Source organism: Trichechus manatus, unplaced genomic scaffold (genome assembly GCF_000243295.1).
Source record: "Trichechus manatus latirostris isolate Lorelei unplaced genomic scaffold, TriManLat1.0 scaffold00088, whole genome shotgun sequence".
In the NCBI taxonomy this organism is placed as follows: Eukaryota; Metazoa; Chordata; class Mammalia; order Sirenia; family Trichechidae; genus Trichechus; species Trichechus manatus.
In genome coordinates this window covers 2227835-2245311 of record NW_004444024.1, presented here as the reverse complement: position 1 = coordinate 2245311, position 17477 = coordinate 2227835, and positions in this window count along the sequence as shown.

Sequence of the window (17477 nt, the reverse complement as noted above, 5' to 3'; positions counted from 1 at the left end):
TCCATGACACATAACAACCAGAAAAACATGTCATATTTTTCTACCTCTGCATGGTATTACCAAATTAAATTACAATATCCTTTCAAGGAGCTTTACTTTGATGGAAGATAAATTAGCATTTAAAAGTTTAATAGTCCCAGTATTACCAGGAATTCATGAAAGTGAATTTGTCATGACAAAAATTTATTTCAACAGTAATTATGTTTTTAGTACAACAGCTCAAACACCATTTCCAATATCTTTTTGGTATCTGAAAATCTTTGATTTAGGCTAGATTAAGCAAACTGTACAAAATGGATTCCATTAAAAATAGTAATTTTGTTCTAATGTAAAAAATCTTGTTGTTCTAGAATGAGAACAAAGAAACGGTGGGGCAAAGGTCTATGCATAGGAAAAGTAGTAGAAGGTTAGTGGTAAAGGGATGTTCTTATAGTCAAAGTTCACTAAGACTTGATAGGATTTTTTAAAAGCTTTAGTATCAAAAAGTATGCAAAGCTAAAATTTGGTTTTCTGTTTCTTAAAATGACAGCATTTTCTATAATTACTGGGTTTTTCTTAGAAAGAGCTTGTAAGGCAAAGATTCTATGTCTTATCAGAATAAATTCCTGATCTTATGTTAACCTTATCATGTCCGCAATTGCTTGAAAAAAACAAATCCTATCACTATGAAAAAACTGAGAGTTTTTGTTTTTCTTTTCACAATCATATTACCTCCTACACTTACGTTTAAAATGTTTTCATTGTCCCTTTGGTTATACAGATATACAAGTACTGTTTCTCCATGACCTGTGATTCCATTTAACTGAATTTTAAAGCCTCTCAAAATCTAATCCTACATGATATCTTTATACCTAAAACCCTAAAACTTGTCTTTTGGCATTTACCAGCAGGTACCCAGAAAAGTCTCAAAATATTTGTTTTTTTCTATTTGTAAACAGAAAGGTACTAGAAATTATTTGATTTGATCTGATAAGCTATGAGTCAGGTGGTGATTGTTATCAAATCAGAATAGGACCTTGAAATATTTTAGTACCTCAGGAAGAAAGGAATTCACTCAAATCTGTAAGTACTACAGGTAAAATCTGGTGTCAAGTTCTTGGCTTGGCTTCCTAACTTTGAAAGACTTTTACAAATTCAATCTGAGATTTTTTATGAAAACATTCAGCAAAGCAAATTTAAGAGGCCTATACAGTAAATTTCCATTCTTGCTGCACCTAAGGAAATACTTATGATCAATCTTCTTCTGTGGATTGATTTAGTCTAGTCTGAAAGGAGCTTGAGTGACACAATTGCTTAACCAAAGTTTGACAGTTGAAACACCTAGAGGGGCACCACGGAGCAAAACTCCTGGTGATCTGCTTCCTTAAACATTATAGCCAAGAAAACCATACGGAGCATTTGTACTCTGTAACACATGAGTTCACCGTGAGTCAGGGACTAACTGCACAGCAGCTAACAGCAACATCTACTCTGGATTGTTGTCTGGAATTTAATCCCCAAAGGCCTATTTTGTGTTCAGGGCAGTATTTAGCAATAGTCAAGGTACACACCCATATCTCTGAAATTATGAAGAGCTTCAAATATCTCTATTCCTACCATATTTCAGGGAAGTACTCCTGTGAAGTATAGAATGTTGAGGCCAGTGTGATCCAGAGTCAGTAACTCACCTGAGTCTCACAAATCCTTTGACTGTGTAAGGCAAATCCCATTTTAAAACTAGTTCAAATGAGACAGAAAGAAGCCATGAAAGAACATGGCACCCTTGGCTAGCCATGGAGGTGAGCAGACCCAGGCATGCTGGGAGAGGTCAGGGCAAGCATTCCCCTCTGGCAAGAGAAGTATACCCTCCACCTGGGCTCTCATTGGCTGTTCCTCCCAGCCAGGGTTTATAAAGCAGGAATTTTCAGTGCGTGAGGCACCTGCAGGTTCTATTCACCCTTCTGTTCCTCCCTGGTGCTGAGTTCTGAGATGGGTAAGCGCCTCCTGCTGCTGCTGCTGGGCTTCTCCTTGCTGTTGGGCTTCCTGCAAGGTAAGCTTCTGGGGGAGTCTGGAAGGGCAATGTGGGCTGGTCTAGATCATCAGAACCCACAAGGGTGACTGTGGATTGTTGGTCCATGGGAGGGTAGGAGGGAGGGGCAAGGATGGTCCTGACCTTCCCTTTAGAGATGGTCTTCACAGCCTCCATTCCACCCCTACTGATTTTCCTCCTCCTGGGCTTCTACTCTCCTTTGCTTCCTCCTTCACTTTTGGCCCAAATTTACTCCTCTTCATTTCTTCCTCTTTTCTCCCCTATTTTATTTTAGGCTCAACCCACCTACCATGTTAGTACTCATTCATGATATTCCCAAATTCCTCTAGCTTTTCTTTTTGAGAGTCCTAAATTTGAGGTGAAAGGGATCTAGGAAGGTTCTTTGTGGGTGATGAGGATAGATGATGAGGAATGTTTTGAAACGATGGGGAGGAGGGTTCTCAGGTCGCAGGATGTGAGAACTGGGGGAGCTGCAATGTACGCTATGATTTTCTCCCCCCAGCAGCACAGTCCATTTCAGGAGGCCTGAGTACCTGTGAGTACAGAAATTCTATCTTTTCTTGGTCACAGGCCTTGCCCCCAGAGGCACACATGCCTCCTCTCCACAACGGCCCTTGGTGCAGTCACCCAGAGATACAGAAGAGGCTCCATTGGTGTAAACCAACAACAGAGAAATCATATCATGCTTTAGCACAATAATCTATGTCATGGTGTTTGGAGACCTGACCATTGTTCATACCAGGCATGGACCAGGTGGCGGTCACCGTCTCCTGACCAGAAGCAAAAGTGAGCCCAGAAAGAGTCTCATTATGCTCGTTTTGACTTCCAGCTCTACGTTGTCACAAATGCTATCATGTTAGACCTGATGGGAGTTGTCACCTTCAGAGAACCACTTGCCGTGCCTACTATAAGGAGCAATGCCTTCTGAAGAAGTACTATCAAGGTAGGAAGAGACTGAAAAGCCCTCTTGGCATGACCCGTGACAAATGTTCAGGAAGATGGCACTCTCAGGTGCCCTAGAAGATGGAGCAGAGAGTGAGGGAGGATTTTTTTTTCCCCCCTAATGAGTTGGGACACGGTCCTCTCGTTCTGATGCTGTGTTGCCACTGGCCCTTAATGGGAACACTAGACCAATCAGGAGAAAAAGGTTTTACTGAACAATCTGTGGGCCCATGTGTGTTGCAAGATCATCAGGAAAAAAGATACTGTTAGATTCTGAGGGATGACAAGAATTGGGCTATAAATATTCCATTGGGGATTGTTTGTGGTAAGACTTTCGGCGAATGCTCAGTAGGAAGGATTCGGGGCTGCAGGAGTTGGACCCACCAGGGCCCACTTCAGTCATCTCAGTCCCTTCCCACCAAGCAGCTTGACCCTCAGGCAATGTGCAGTTTAACCTCACTCATTGAATCAGTGATTATTCCTCTTCCAACAAATGTGTATTGCTAACCTCTTAGGTGGCAAATGGTTACTTTCCTGGATAGGACTCAGAGACAGAATTAAGGATCCTCATTTCTTACCTTTCTTCTTCTTCAGGCGACAATTTCCTGTTGGGAATACAGGACTGTCAGTACATGTGCAGCAACGGGACCACGTTGAAAGGAACTTCTCGAATAGATATTTCATGCTGCAAAGACAAGGATTTCTGTAACATATTTTAGAATTTTAGACGTTGATCCTGAGCCTTGGTTCTCTAGTTCAGCCCTTCTCCATTCTCATGTGTAAGCCTCAAAGACTGGGATTTCTTTCCTCTGCATTGTCCAAGCCCTGAAACCTGCTCCTACCCAGCTACCAGTGTTCAAGTTTTAACAGGTCAACCCATCTGATAGGTGATTTCCCCTCTCACCACCCATGGTGCTCTGTCCTTTCTTAGATTCTAGTCTCTTTGCCTTGCTTTGTTCCTCCTTTCTGTATACTTTATTTTAAATTTGGCCAGGTTTGTTTTATGGCCACTGTTATGGATTGAATTATGCCCTCCTCCCCCCAAAATACGTGTTATAAATCACTACCTCTATGCCTATGGTTATAATCCCCTTTGAGAGCGGGTTATCTTTATTATGTTAATCCGGGAGGATTAGGGTAGGGTGTATCTTGAGTCAATCTCTTTTGAGATATAAAAGAGATTAAACAAGGGAGCAGAGCAGAGATGATGTAACATAGATGCCAAGACATATGAAGATCTCCAAGGAACCAGAAGCTGAAGAGACAAGGACCTTCCTCCAGAGCCAACAGACAGAAAGCTTTCCCCTTGAGCTGGCCCTCCTAATTCAGCCTTCTTGCCTTCTAAACTGTAAGAAAATAAATTTCTGTTTTTCTAAACTATCACTTGTGTTATTTCTGTTATAGAAGCACTAGATAACTAAGACAGCCACGTTATAACCTGTCTTCATGAATGTTCCAGGGCAGTAGAAGGAATGAACATTTCACTACTGCTGTGTATTCTACAAATGTCCATTAGGACTAGTTGTTTGACACTGTATTTAGATATTCCATCAAGTAATTTTTATTTTTTTTTTGGTCAACTTGTTCTATTGATTACTGAAAGAAGAGTTTTGAAATCTAAACCTATTATTATGACTTGGTCTATTTCTCCTTTTCCATTGGTGTTGCCTTATGCATTTTGACATTTTTTTGTTAGTGCATAAAACATTCAGGATTATTATGCCTGTTTGGTGGATTGGCCTTTTTATCATTAAGTAATGTCCCTCTTTTTCCCTGGTAATATTCATTTTCCTGCTAATATACCCGCTTCAGCTTTCCCCGGATTAGCATTTACATGATACATCATTCTACATCCTTTTACTTTATCAGTCTGCCTGTCTATATTTTTACATATAAAATACAGTGTTTATGAGCACAACGTATAGTTGGTCCTAGTTTTTTATACAAATAGACAACCTCTGTCTTTTAATTGTCATGTTATAGTCTTTACTTTTAATGAAATTATTGATAGGTCAGATTAAAATCAACCATATTGCTGATTGTTTTTCTATTTTTCCTATAGGAAAATAAGTTGTTAGGAGCTATCGAGTCAGTTCCGATTCATAGCGACCCTATGTACAACAGAACAAAACAAAATACTGCCCTGTACTGCGCCATTCTCATAATCATTGTTGTGCTTGAGACCATTGTTGTAGCCACTGTGTCAATCCATCTCCTTGAAGATCTTCTCCTTCGCTGACCCTCCACTTTACCAAGCATGATGTCTTTGTCCAGGGACTGGTCCCTCCTGATAACATGTCGAAAGCATGTGAGACAAAGTCTCACCATCCTTGCTTTTAAGGAGCATTCGGGCTGTACTTCTTCCAAGACAGATTTTTTCATTCTTTTGGAAGTCCATGGTGTATTCAACATTCATCGCCAACACCTTAATTTAAAGGTGTCGATTCTTCCTCAGTCTTTCTTATTCATTGCCCAGCTTTCGCATGCATATAAGGCTATTGAAAACACCATGGTTTGGGTCAGGCACAACTTAGTCCTCAAAATGACATCTTTACTTTTCAATGCTTTAAAGAGGTCTTTTGCAGCAGATTTGCGCAGTGCAACACATTGTTTGATTATGACATACAACCGCTGCTTCCATGGATGTTGATCGTGGAGCCAAGTAAAATGAAATCCTTGACAACTTCAATCTTTTCTCCATTTATCATGGTGTGGCCTATTGGTCCAGTTGTGAGGATTTTTGGTTTATGTTGAGGTGTAATCTATACTGAAGGCTGTGGCCTTTGATCTTCATCAGTAAGTGGTTCAAGTCCTCTTCACTTTCAGCAAGCCAGGCTGTGTTATCTGTATAACACAGGTTGTTACTGAGTCTTCCTCAAATCCTGATGCCCCACTCTTCTTCATATAGTCCACCTTCTTGGATTATTTGCTCAGCATACAGATTGAATAAGTATGGTGAAAGGATACAACCCTGACACACACCTTTCCTGACTTTAATCCAGGCAGTATCCCCTTGTTCTGTACGAACGACTGCCTTTTGCTCTATGTACAGTTTCCTCATGAGCACAATTAAGTGTTCTGGAATTCCCATTCTTCCCAATATTATCCCTAATTCATTATTATCCACATAGTTGGATGCCTTCACATAGTCAATAAAACTCAGGTAAACATCTTTCTAGTATTCTCTGCTTTCAGCCAGGATCCATCTGACATCAGCAATGATATCCCTCATTCCACATCCTCTTCTGAATCTGGCTTTAGTTTCTGGAAGTTCTCGGTAGATGTACTGCTGCAACCACTTTCAAATGATCTTCAGCAAAATTTTCCTTGTATGTAGTATCAGTGATATAGCTCGATAATTTCCACAGGAAGTTGGATCACCTTTCTTTAGAATAGACATAAATATGGATTTCTTCCAGTTAGTTGGCCAGGTAGTTGTCTTCCAAATTTCTTGGCATAGACGAGTGAGCACTTCCAGTGCTGCATCCATTTGTTGAAACATCTCAGTTGGTATTCAGTCAGTTAGTGGAGCCTTGTTTTATGCCAATGCCTTCAGTGCAGCTTGGACTTCTTCCTTCAATACCATCAGTTCCTGATCATATGCTACATCCTGAAATGGTTGAACGTCAACCAATTGCTTTTGGTATAGTGACTCTGTGTATTCCTTCCGTCTTCTTTTGATGCTTCCTGCATTGTTCAGTATTTTGTCCATGGAATCCTTCACCATTGCAACTCAAGCCTTGAATTTTTTCTTCAGTTCTTTCAGCTTGAGAAATATCAAGAGTGTTCCTCCCTTTTGGTTTCTAACTGCAGTTCTTTGCACATGTCATTATAATACTTTATCTTCTTGAGCCACCTTTTGAAATCTTCTGTTCAGCTCTTTTACTTTATCACTTCTTCCGTTTGCTTTAGGTACTCTACTTTCAAGAGCAAGTTTCAGAGTCTCTTCTGACATCCATTTTGGTCTTTTCTTGCTTTCCTGTCTTTTTAATGACCCCTTACTTTCTTTATGTATGAGGTCCTTGATGTCATTGCACAACTCATCTGTTCTTTGGTCATTAGTGTTCAATGCATCAAATCTATTCTTGAGATAGTCTCTAAATTCAGATGAGATATACTCAAGGTATATATTCAGCGTATATACTTTAGCTGTCATGGACTTGCTCTAATTTTCTTCAGCTTCAGCTTGAACTTGCATATGAGTAATTAATGATCTGTTCCAAAGTCAGCCCCAGGCCTTGTTCTGACTGATGATACTGAGCTTTCCCATCATCTCTTTCCACAAATGCAGTCAATTTGATTCTGTGTGTTCCATCTGGTGAGGTCCAAGTGTATTGTCACCATTTATGTTGGTGAAAAATATTTGCAATGAAGAGACCATTGTTCTTGCAAAATTCTATCTTGTGATTTCCAATATTGTTTCTATCACCAAGGCCATATTTTCCAACTACCAATCCTTCTTTATTTCTAACTTTTGCATTCCAATCATCAGTAATCATCAGTGCATTCTAATTGCATGTTTGATCAAATTCAGACTGCAGAAGTTGGTTAAAAAAAACTTTAATTTCTTCATCTTAGACCTTAATGGTTGGTTCATAAATTTGAATGATAGTTGTATTAACTGGTCTTCATTGTAGGCACATGGATATTATCCTATGACTGGCAGCATTGTACTTCAGGATAGATCTTGAAATTTTTTTTTGACGACGAATGCAACGTCATTCCTCTTCAAGTTGTCATTCTCAGCATAGTATACCATATTATTGTCCAATTCAAAATGGCAAATACCAGTCCATTTCAGCTCACTAATACCTAGGATATTGATGTCTATGTATTCCATTTCATTTTTGATGATTTCCAACTTTCCTAGATTCATACTGCGTACAGTCTTTTTTTTTTGGGGGGGGGTTATAGAAAAATATCGGCACTCTATGTCCTCTTTTAGATTGTTTTTTTTTTTCTCATTCCATTTTATCTCCATTATTTTTGGCTTATTAGCTATACCTCTTTTCTAAAATGTTTCAGTGGCTAATAGGGCTTATGGTATATATCTGTAACTTATCACAGTTTAATTTAAAATAATATTATACTACTGCACATAAAGTGAAGAACCTTACAAAAGTATACTTCAATTTCTACATTCCTTTCATCATGCTATTCTTGTCACATATTTTACTTTTACATATGCACTATACATCCCATGATACACTGTTACTATTTTTGCACTAGATAGTCAATTACTTTTTGGTGCATTTAAAAATAGTAAAAACATATATATCTTTTACATTTACCTCCATTCATGCCATTTCTGGTTCTCTTCATGTCCTTGTGTAGACCACAGTTTCTATTTAGTATCATCGTACTCCTATCTGAAGAACTTCCTTCACATTTCTTGTAATGCACTCCAGGCAATGAATTATCTCAATTTCTCTTTTTTTCAGAAAAAATCTTTATTTAACCCTCAGTTTTTGCGCTATTTATGCTGAGCGTGGAATTCAGAGCTGGAGCTTTTTCTATCAGTGTTTGAAAGCAGTCATTCCATTGTATACCGGACTGCATAGTTTCTGATGAGTATCCTGGTATAGTCTCCATTTTTGTTTCTCAGTACATGAACAGCTTTTTTCCCTTGTTGTCCTCAAGATTTTCTTTTTAATCTTTGATTTCCAGTAGTTTGATGGTGGTGTTTTTTCAGTATTTATCCTGTTTGGGATTCTCTCAGATTCTTGGATCTGAGTTTTAATGGTTTTTGTTATTTTTTGAAAATCTTGCCTCTTTAAGTATAAATTCTGCTTCATTCTATCTCTCTTTTACTTTTGAGAAACCAATCACATATGTTAGATTCTTTCATATTACCAAAAGTTCGTGGATGCTCTGTGCTTTTTTTTTTTTTTTTTTTTTTTTTTTAATTCTTTATCTTTTTGTGTTTCAGGCTGAATGCTTCAGAATGCTTTCTATGGCATTCTCTTCAAGTTGACTGATTCCTCAGCTGTGGTCAGTTTACTGATGAGCCCATCATACAAATTCTTTATCTCTGATATCCTGTTGTTTTATTCTAGTTTCTTTCTTTGAGTCTCTCTTAGGGATTCTATTTCACTTTTCAAATTCTTCATCTGTTCATCCATGTTGTCAAAATTTTCCACTCAATCTTTTATCATTCTAATTATAGTCATTTTAATGTCATTATTTCACAGTTCCAAAAATTGGGCAATTGCTTAGTTCTAGTGATTAATCTCCTGCCAATGGGTTGGAGCCTCTTATTTTTTGTGTCTTGTCATTTTTTATTAATGTTGAATATTGTGTATAGAAGAGTAGAGACTGAGGTCAATGGTACTGATGCCGACAAACGGACTTGTCTCTTCTTTGCCACACTGTTAGTGTGAGGAATGGTCAGTCTAATCAGGAGTCGTGCTAGGTTGGTCCTTGTTGCTGCTATCATTACTTTCAGTGCACCACAGGCTTCAAATTCTTCTAGTGGTGAGTTGTTCTTGTCTTGTGTTTGTGAGGATGTCAGGGATGTTGGATTGTTTTTCTTTGTGTTCATCTCCTCACTCCACTCAGCTTTCCGCCATGTCTGCATGCCTGCAGCACAAAAGAAGTCTCTCTCCAGGGTATTGCCCCCTCTCATCAGTACACTATTTCTGCTTGCTACTCAGTGCTAAGCTTATGGTTGAGACAAAGGATTCTCTGTTGTCCTGGATCAACCACAGTTGAACATATAGGAAAATGAATGAGAAGAATTTATCAAAGAAATGAGAGATAAATAATACGATCACATTTTTCCTCACCTGAAATGAGACTTAAGTCTTCAAATAGAAAGTGTCAACCAAATGTCAAGTAAGATAAACAATAACGACCCCACTTATACACATCATTGTGAAAATTCAGGGTGCCAAGTATAGAGAAAAGATACCGTACTTTCCTAGACAGAAAAAAAAAAAAAACCCAAAAACCAAACTTGTTGCCATCAAAGTGAATCCAATGCATGACTCCCCATGCGTTCCAGAGAATAACTGCTTCATAGACTTTTTTATCCTATTCTTTCTGTGGAAGTTGATCACCAGGATCTTCTTCTGTGACAATGCTGTGTGGGTGGAAGTCACTGATCTTTAGTTTACCAGTTGAGCACAAATGTTTCCACCACATTGAAACCTTTCTGAGAGAGAAAGAACAGATAAATTATAAAGAAAAGAGAATAAAATCAACACTCTTCTCAGTAGCCGTCCTGGAATCTGAAACCAATGGAAGAATGCCTTTAATATTCTCATTGGGTCTTCTAGTTTTTAAGATGACAGAGGGAAGTTGTCATGGATTGAATTGTGCCCTCCCAAAATATGTGTCAACTTGGCTAGGCCATAATTCCCAGTATTGTGTAATTGTCCTATATTTTGTGATCTGACGTAATTGTACTCCATTTGGTGGTATTGTGTAATTATCCTCCATTTTACACATTGTAAATCCTAAACCTCTATCTGTTGATAAGACAGGATTACTATGTGGTGTATCTTCAGTCACAACCTTACTAAAGGGAGTGACTCAAGTCACAGCCTTACTCATGTCACACCCTCACTTACCTCATACCCTTACTCAAATCATCACCTTAAGTTACCACCTTACTCAAGTCACACCCTTGCTTGATTCACACCTTTTATCTTACAAGAAATAAAAAGAGAAAGGAGCAAGCAGAGAGGATAGGGATCTCACTATCACCAAGAAAGCAGAGCCGGGAGTGGAGCACATCATTTGAACCAAGGGGAAGATTGAAGCCAAGACTCATGGAAATTTCCCAGGAACGTCGGGCCCACAGATGTTGAAACAAAACAAGAATATTCCCCCAGAGCAAACAGGGAGAGAAAGCCTTCCCTTATACCTGGCACTGTGAATTTGGACTTCTAGCCTCCTAAACTGTGAGAAAATAAATTTCTATTTGTTAAACCTACCCACTTGTGATATTTTTGTTTTAGTAGCACTAGATAACTGAGATAAAAGACATTTTGCCTTCCTATACTTCAAAACAACTCAAACACAACAAGGAGATTGAGAGACAAAAGTGCATATCTTACCTTGGAGGAAACAAAGCACTGGTAATATGACAACACAAAACACGAAGATGGAAAACTAATGAAGGAATGAGAAATCACTTGACAGAGCAGGGAATGTGGAAATGTAAAGGTCTGCAGAGGATATACAAGAAGCAAAACCCAGAGAGGCTTAGGAATTGGAGCCACCAGGAACTGCAAAGTTGGGATGAGGCTATGACGTGAAGAAAAGGGAAGAAGTTGGTAAGGAGCAGTTAGGGTCTCACCCCACATAGGAGGATAACCATGTCCTCCTAGTTCCACTCAAACCAAAAACCACGCCCACTGCTGAAAAGTCAATTCAGTCTCATATTGACCTATTGTACAGTGGTGAAGAACTAGGCTGCTAAACAAAAGGTTGGTGATTCGAACCCAACTGCTGCTCTACAGGAGAAAGATGAGGCAGTTTGTTCCAGTAAAAATTACAGCCTTGGAAATCCTATGGGGCAGTTCTATCTGTCCTATACCGTCACTATGTGTCTCTTCCCTGTAGCAGCTGAGAAATTTTTTCACAGAGCTATGGACTCTGGACTCCAAGTAGAACTGGAGAAAGGACAAGCATCAGCAGGAAATGGGGATGAAATGAACATCTAAATAGAGAATGATTATGGGCCTGTTTGCCCTCCCTCTAACCAAACCAAAAAACAAACCCACTGTCATCAGGTTAATTTCAATTCATAATGACCCAATAGAACAGTGTAGAACTGTTCCATAGGATTTCCAAGGCTGTAAATATTTACAGAAGCAGATCGTCATATCTTTCTCCTGTGGAGCAGCTGAGGGGTCTGAACCTTCAACCTTTTGGTTAGTAGACTAGTGCTTTATCCACTGCATCACCAGGGCTCCTCAGCGCTCCCTCTACTATTCCATGCATTCTGGACAGACTTCTGCTCTGCCGCATAAGAGTTGGAGATTCTTTCTATGGAGAAAATCACCACTGCAAAATGAGAGAACCACAAATACTGACAAACACAACTACGAATACAGGGCTGCCTCCCTGAAAAGGTCATCTTTGCTGGCCTGTCCCACATTATAGACCTCTAGTCAAAAAGCTCTGCCCTTGCTCACAGAGCTTCCTGTCAGCTTTCTAACCTCAGTATGAAAGTTCAAAAGCAAAATCATAAGATAGTTTAGGAAGTCCCTCTACAGAAAAGACAAAACCAAAATAAACACATTTTGTTTAAAAAGCAACTTAAACAGATAACTAGAAAAATCTTTCCAAAAATACTAATCCATTCAGGGATAATCATCATTTTTTTTTAAATGAATAGTAAATTTGGAAGATAATGTTAAAAAAAATCCACTAGATACTAAAAGTAATAAATAGATGAACAAAAAACCAAAGTGATAGACAATAGAAAAGGCCAGAGTTTTGGAGTCAGACTTGACTCCTCTCTCTCACAACCCACATCCTGTCCATTAATAAATTCTGTCAACTTTACCTTCAGAACCTATCCAGCCATGGTCCTATCACAACTTCCAGTGGTACCCCGGTACAGTCACCATCATTCTTCACCTGCAACATTGCAATAGCCTCCTAGTCTCCCTGCTTCCCGGCTGCCTTAAATCCATACCAGCAGTAATTTATTCTCCACAACTACAGCCACAGTGCTTCTTTTAAAAGATAGATGGTTCCGGTCATTCCCCTGCTGAACACTTCTCATGGGATTCCCATGTCCTCAGAGTATAGGTGAAACTCTTATAGGGGTCTGCAAAGCAATACAATTTCCAGGGTCCCTTTACCTCTCTGGTCTAATTTTCTACTCTCCCCCTGTAGCAGATCTTGGCCTCCTGTTATTCTTCAAAACCCCCACCAAAATACTACTTCGGGACATATGCACTTTCTGTTCCCTGTGCCTTGAAAACTTTCTCTAGGGAGCCTCCAACCTCACTCCCTCATATCTTGAGGTCTCTGATCAAATATCACCTTTTCAGTGAAGTCTACACCCAAAAAAACTGTAGCAAGATAACGTCATTTGTACTAGTCTTTGTCAGTTATGTTAAAGAATCTCAAGAGGGATACTATGCCAATCTTAGCAACGTATATCTGATAAGGTATTAGAAAATATACTAAAACAGATACAGTTTTCAAGAATATCTTTCATTAAGAATTATAAAGCAGTAACAATAATAAGGAGCCCTGGTTGCACAGTGGTTAAGTGATATGGCTGCTAACCAAAAGGTCAGCAGTTCAAATCCACCAGCTGCTCCTTGGAAACCCCATGAGGGCAGTTCTACTCTGTCCTATAGGGTCGCATGGGGCAAAATCAACTTGATGGAAACAGGTTTAACAATATACTCAGCAAAGGACAATAACATTTGTACATTTATGTGTTCAAAAAACTTTTTTAAAGCACTAAAAATTCACCGGTATTCATTAGCGTGTATATTTATACAGGGCATACTATGAGTCGATATCTAAAGGAACATATGCTAGGATGCTCCCTAGGTATCCAAACATCATGGAGTGATAGTTCACACAGAATGATGAAACTGAGGAAGTTACTTTTCCATCATTCACCAAGTTGAGGAAAAAGTTTACTGTTTCAGGAAAGAAAAGCTACAAAATGATGGCTAGGAAACACTCCCATGCATTGTAACAATAGAAAACTTTAGATGACTGATTCTTTTCTCTAAGATTATACTTAGGCGGAACTTTCTGGGCATCTTCCCCTGACCAAGTGTAGAGTAAGTACCTCCTGACCAACTGGCTTTACATCATTATGCTATTTAAACAACATTTCAACAAGGATTGTTCTTCCATAGTAGTCTTCATGGAAGACTATGCAGCTTACCCTCACCTCTTCTCCTTGAGCTTCAGGATAATAACTCAGGTGTAAGTGAGTGAGTCCTGTGCCAACAGGAGCCAATAACTCTTGCAAGAAGTCCTTAGCACCACTGAGTTTCCAGGGTTCTATATGGGACAGTTCTACTCCATCCTATAGGATCACTATGAGTCGGAATCGACTCAATGGCAACGGGTTTTTTAACCAGGGGCTTGCCAGGTGAATGCAATCAGGAGACAATTTTGAAACACAGGAAACGAAACGGTAACTAGAATGCAGCCAACATGCTTCCTTATTAGGTTCCCAGAGTCATAAGCAAGGTCACTTAAGATCATAGTTAACATATCTTCTTGTAAGATTAGAGAGAGGAACCAAGCTAGTAAATTAACCCAAGGTCAAATTTACAAGGAGGAAAAAAATCCACCCCTTGACTTTAGGTTAACTTCTTTACTATATAGGGGGGAAAATAAGGTACCTTAATCTACATGTGATCACAGATCTAATATTGCCCCAAGAGACATGTATACGCCTTTAATCCCTTAACTGATTAGACAATAATTTGGCATAAATAATTTTATAGAATGCATCATCTTTTCTAGTAGGCAAGTTTCTACCAAATAACACTGAATGGCCATATTTAACATACCAAATACTATTAAATGAGAAGTTTAACATATGAAATGATACTATAAAATTCTTTTTAAAATATTTTTAGGACACTTTAGGCATCTCAAGCTTGGTGTGATAGCCAGCCTCCAAAATGGCCCCCAATGATACTCACTTTATCTGCTGAACACAGTTGGTGGGCTTGGTTTTGGATTTCAGGCTGGAGCATGCCCTAATGACATACCCAGCAACATATCGGAGCCAATGGGATTTTCAGTATCCTGTGTGAGGTAGAGCCCTGGTGGCGTAGTGGTTAAGTGTTTGGCTTCTAACCAAAAGGTCGGCAGTTCAAATCCACCAGTCGCTCCTTGGAAACCCTATGGGGCAGTTCTACTCTGTCCTATAGGGTCACTATAAGTCAGAATCGACTTGACAGCAATGGGTTCTACGTGAGGAAGATGCTGAGATTCAGTGAAGAAAACTGACAGAGAGAAGGAAGCCTTTGAACTAGCTAAGAGAGGATCTGGGAGCAGTGAGTAAGAAAACTGCCACCAGATATTGGAGACCCAGATCTAGTCTGTTTCAAGTGTTTCAAAATTGTGACAACAAGCACCCTTAACTTTAGTAATTCAAATGACTGAAGTTAATAGAAAAACAAGAACAGAAGAAAAAATGGGGGATTGCTCATGCAGGACATTGCCACCTTTGAAAGAATCTAAAGCTTTAAAAGACTTACTTTGGAAGCAAAAGCCTTCCTATGTTGTAATTCTCTTAAGAAATTGCTCTGAGCTTTCAGTAAGGAAATTCACCTAGAGGAGATGTGCAGGCCTTGTGGAGCCATCCAGACTCCAAGCAGAAGGTGTCAGCTCACTGAGTGCGGCACTACTCTGAGTTGCAAGTGAGGAATAGAGGCACCTGAGTGCCAAGCACAGTGCAGCAGGGACTACAGGCAAAGGATCAGAAGATCCACAAACAAATAGGGATATATGGAGAGTATGAAACCTGACTACTTCAAGGATTCTGCCCTCTAAAAACTGAGGTGTAAAGAAAGGAGAGAACCTAAACATTTGGGTTCCATCTGTATAAAGGGGATAATAATTTCTCCTTGTCTACGTTATGGGTTGATTTGTGAAGATCCTATCTGATGGTCTGAGTGTTATTGCAAATATTATATAGTTGTTTCCATACTTTTGTACATACTCTGATGCTGAAAAATGCATGTGAAATAGAAATGTGAGAATTAGCTTATATGTTAGAACAGGTTTCCATTCCTAGATAAATAAAAATATTATCAAAATCCTAATTAAACTTCATTATGTGACACATTTTTGATAATATGTTTATTTTCAACACTTAAAGCAATTTTCTTAAATTCAATTAGATCCACAGTCATTCAGGAACTGTTAAAAAAAGCACAAAGAAATTGAAACATAAGTTTTATTTTGAGCAGTCATTCTATATGTATGCAGGGAGATCATTTTTTTAAAAAAAACAAGTAGCTCTAAATAGGCTAGCTACAATTGTCAAAAGCTAAATCTTTGAATTAGTTTAAAACCATAATATTTGATTATTTCATGATTTAATAAACAAGTTGCAAAAGAAAGGAGTGTGAGTCTCCCTACAAGAAAAAATCATCTATGAAGAAGTTAGGGCTAGGGCCACAAAAGGGACAAAGAATGATATTGTTCAGCATAATAAAAGGAGGAAAATTAAGATTCCAGGAAATCTGTCGTTCCCACAGCTCGAGACAAAAGAGAAAGTTGGAGAGCCTGGAGAGGAGTCTTGAGGGGGAGCTGGTCAGGCAACATGGTGGCATAAAACCCTGCTGCCGAACCACCAAATTTTCAAAAACTCTCGTACTTTCAAATCATATCAGATGACAAAATGGTGGACAATCACACAAAACTGGGCATCATGGACTAGCCAAGTTGACACACATATTTTGGGGGGACACAATTCAATCCATAACAGATGGTTCTAGAAAAAGACCAACAGATGGTTCTAGAAAAAGACCTACAGATTTTGACATTTGGGTAAACCAAAGAAAGAGTTTGCCCACTTGACCACCATTATCTAAAGTGAAGCTTCACTTATTGATGACCACCCCCACCTCGCCCACACACACAGGGTTTACAGTGGCTTCTTAGAGTCTCTATCTGAAATGTGAACACAGAGCCAAGGTCACCAGACATTTTAGGAAAGCTTCCAACACCAAAGACAAACATAAACACATATGGGAAGAAATGTAATGGAGGTACTAGACACAATACACAGAACAGATGAAAACCTTTATATATGGTATCCTTAGTGGTAAAATTTCCAATCGCCAGGGATAAAGAGCAAATACTAAGAGTTCAAAAAGAAAAACAGTGTCTACAGAAAGGATCAGGAAAACATAATAGCATTAAAGTTATCAAAAGCAACATGGGAAAGTAGAAGAAAACAAAGAATTACAAAAAAAAAAAAAAAAACCACCAAGAGAAAATTACTTCCCATCTATATTTCTTTACTCAGTTTAATTTGAAAAGAGAATAAAGATCTTTTCAGAAAAACAAAGACTCAAAAAAAAAAAAAAAAGAATGAATGAAAAATGATTTCTTGCATCAGAAGTGTCCTCTCCTACAAATCATGAAATACCAAACTGACAGTGGTTAAAACAACTAGGGGCTGGTTTTCTCACATAGTAACAACTCTGGAGGAAGGCAGTCACTAATACCAGGTCAGAGGCTTGAATGTTAAAGTCAAGTATCTAAAATTCTTTTGCCCTTTCCCTTTTTCTTGTTGCTCAGAGTCACAGTATGGTGGTTATTGGCAGGCATCACATCCATATTCAAGGTAGTGCCTGAACATGAGGTACATATTCCAGGAATTGAAAACAGGCTCTCCTGCATGGGTCTTCCTGCCCTTCCTAAGGTTACTTGACATGGTGGTGTTTGTGGCCTGCTCAACCTCTATTCATTCACACAAATTTTCACTTGTCATCTGTGTTGTTTTTTTTTTTTTTTTCTTTTTTTAATTTAGTTTTTTAATAATACTTTA